This window comes from Triticum dicoccoides, chromosome 3A, assembly GCF_002162155.2.
Source record: "Triticum dicoccoides isolate Atlit2015 ecotype Zavitan chromosome 3A, WEW_v2.0, whole genome shotgun sequence".
NCBI classification, from domain to species: Eukaryota; Viridiplantae; Streptophyta; class Magnoliopsida; order Poales; family Poaceae; genus Triticum; species Triticum dicoccoides.
The window spans coordinates 163,126,644-163,129,933 of NC_041384.1; the positions used below are offsets into that span (position 1 = coordinate 163,126,644).

Sequence of the window (3,290 nt, forward strand, 5' to 3'; positions counted from 1 at the left end):
GTACAACATTAGAGGGCGAGTACTCAGAGCAGGAAAATAAAAAGAAACCAAAAGCCAAACATAGTGGCGATAGAGATGGTAAAACATGGTACTACGGGTTCTTCATGTGGAATGTGACCACTTTCTCAAAGAATTATCATAACAGAGCCGGTCAACGACATGATCAAACATTAGTTTCTTTGCACGTTCCTACAACAAAATGCAATCAACATGGAAATAACTTTAAACTGACTGAATATTATTTCATAAAACCAAATGGGCACTTCTCCAACACATGTTCTGCATATTCTAATTCTGATAAAGCCAAGTACAAACCTGAGATTATGGAAATAATATCAGTTTAAAAACATCCAGGAATGTAAGTTAACTAAAACGAATGTCAGTTTAGCTCAATGCTACAAATTGTAGAATTCGAAAAAAACTAAACACAAAAAGATATGTAATGCATGAAATTGCTGAGCGAAAACATAAAATAACTCTAAACTTTGTTTCTGTGACCTACAACCCGAATATGTCAACGACCTGCTAGCAGCGGTCAGAGAGAGAGGGGGGGGGGAAGGATTGAACAAATATTGAACTCTCTCTCTCTCTCTCTCTCTCTCTCTCTCTCTGCATGTATAAGTTCATCCTAGTTCATAACATGCAGCAGTTAATCATCCTTTCAGCAGTTAATGAATGCAAAAATACACATTTTTTGCTTGTGATGATATACATGCAGCAGTTAATGTATATATCCATAAAACAAAGAATGTATGCCTCATATTAATCATCCTTTCACACATAACTTAACATGCAGCAAAAAGATTTAATCTATAGTTCAAGATTAATGAACGCAAAATGAATGAGTCCTTTACAGTAAGGCAATTATTGATTATAATGGAGTGTGAAGACATCATATATGTACTTGATGGAAATTGCAGTCATGAAAAGCATAGAATGAGTCGAGTACCTTCTGGTTCGCCCAATTTGCCCGTGGTCATCAAAGGTGTTCTCGAGATCAAACAACCAAGTATGAACTCCCAGACTTCTGACCAAATAGCAGGGTGTACACCTTAAACCACAGAGAATAGAGAGCCGGCCATGTTAGAGATTATATAAGGAGAGGTAGGCAAAAAAGTAATGGTCTTAAAATAAAATGAGGGATGTCTCAGATATCTTTACCCTTGTCAGAATCCAGTTTAGAACATAGGGAATATTTAGGGAGCCTTGTTGCAGAAATATAGCATGCCATTTTCAATCACCCAATGTTTTTGAAGCTGAAACTGAACCGATTGGCACTATTGATTTAGCACACTTCTCAGATATTTGAATCCTTCCCATGGCGCCTCATTCCAACTGTACGCATACCCATGCCAAATTGATCACATTTGTAGGAGAGGGGGAATAACTGGAGAACATTTGAGTAAGTCAGGAGCCTCAGGTTCAGATGCCAATGAGGACGAATTGAGCATGCCAACCACTATATTCACATAATAAGATGAACTCATGTTGCACCAAGCATCGAGTTGTGCATAATGCTTATTGAAACAAAAGAAATATACTTCGCGGGAAGCAACATTGATTAATTACATTCTGAAATATGTTGCTCTAACATCCAGGAGTGAATCCTAGATTGCTTAAGCTAAAATACACACAGTATTCTAGTTCAGTTCGACTGCTGGTTTGTTGGCAGTATATCCATTCCAAACAATCGCTTCCATTCTATTTTAGATTTGTTGGCAATGACCAAATATTCACGGAATTCCCTCAGAGAAACACTACAATATACTAATCTTAAAACAGCTTCTGCCAAATAAATTCTAAACCTCATCTAGCAACATATTTGTGCATTGCAACTGAAAGTTCGTTTAGAAAATTAGATCCCTAGAAGAATCAACTCGTAGGTGTGCAAGACGTATCTCAGCTGACCTATGCAAGTGCTTGCAGGCAACTGTTAGTGGAGCCAGCAGAACCTGGTGAACCATGAACCTGAAGCTCTTTGTCAGCCATTGCGACCTGAAAGAAATTCCTCATGATTTTCTTGCAATTCCTATAGACAATCCCTGGATCAATAAAGCTCACTCTGATTTGCTAAAAGAATAATTTACTTTATTCCTGTTTATATGTTTTGCTTACTCGGCCTAAATCAGTAGCTTTAAAATTTATTTGTGGTCTCAGTAAATTATACACCGATAATGAACTGCTATATACCACCTCTGAAACGTCTAAAACATGTTTCAAATCTTTCTCAGTTGTTCTTATTGAAGAACTGGCTACCAGTTGTCTTATTTCAAGCACCTGCAGTTCGTAGAGAAAAACAAAAGATATCCTGCCTAATGGCAGAAGGACCAACCATCCACGGAGTAGTGGTCAGGTGACCATAGTCAAACAATTCACGTACATAGTCTAAAGGCCTGTGTGGTTTTCGTGCACCAGGATATAAGAACTTCAAAAGGATATATCTACATAACCAGTGCAATGGTCCAGCCAAAGGTACATGACAACAAAAGCTCGGTACACACACTACCTACGAAGCACCTGGTACACATCATACATACAAACAGGATATAACTAACTACAAGGCTAGCAGCAGTTCCTGAAATAGATCACAAGACCTAACTTGTGCATGTGTCTACACGCATCATGATCAGGGAGGGAAGAAGAAGAAGAAGAAGAAGAAGAAGAAGAAGAAGAAGAAGAAGAAGAAGAAGAAGAAGAAGAAGTTCGGTTTCACCGAGATTACGTTATGCCCAAACCCTAACCATATCGGTCCTACCGAGTTGCATGTCAGTCCCACCGAAAATCTCTAACGGTCACTAGGTTTACCTTTTCGGTCCGACCGAGTTTGTTGATTCGGTCCCACCGAGATTGAAAAACCGTGTGTAACGGTTGGATTTTGTGTGGAGGCTATATATACCCCTCCACCTCCTCTTCATTCATGGAGAGAGCCATCAGAACGCATACACAATTAACTCATATGTTCTGAGAGAGAACCACCTACTCATGTGTTGAGATCAAGACATTCCATTCCTACCATATGAATCTTGATCTCTAGCCTTCCCAAGTTGCTTTCCACTCAAATCTTCTTTCCACAAAATCCAAATCCTATGAGAGAGAGTTGAGTGTTGGGGAGACTATCATTTGAAGCACAAGAGCAAGGAATTCATTACCTACACACCATTTGTTACTTCTTGGAGAGTGGTGTCTCCTAGATTGGCTAGGTGTCACTTGGGAGCCTCCGACAAGATTGTGGAGTTGAACCAAGGAGTTTGTAAGGGCAAGGAGATCGCCTACTTCGTGAAGATCTACCG

General features: G+C 39.3%; 1 long non-coding RNA gene across 1 annotated transcript; it reads right to left on the reverse strand.

Moving 5' to 3' along the window:
• LOC119271429 lies at nucleotides 1-1,393 on the reverse strand. The gene is made up of 3 exons (XR_005134528.1): nucleotides 1,162-1,393; nucleotides 950-1,051; nucleotides 1-315 (listed from the first exon to the last, which is right to left on the reverse strand). It is a non-coding gene; the product is annotated as an uncharacterized LOC119271429 (long non-coding RNA).
• Between the last annotated feature and the right edge of the window lie 1,897 nt (nucleotides 1,394-3,290).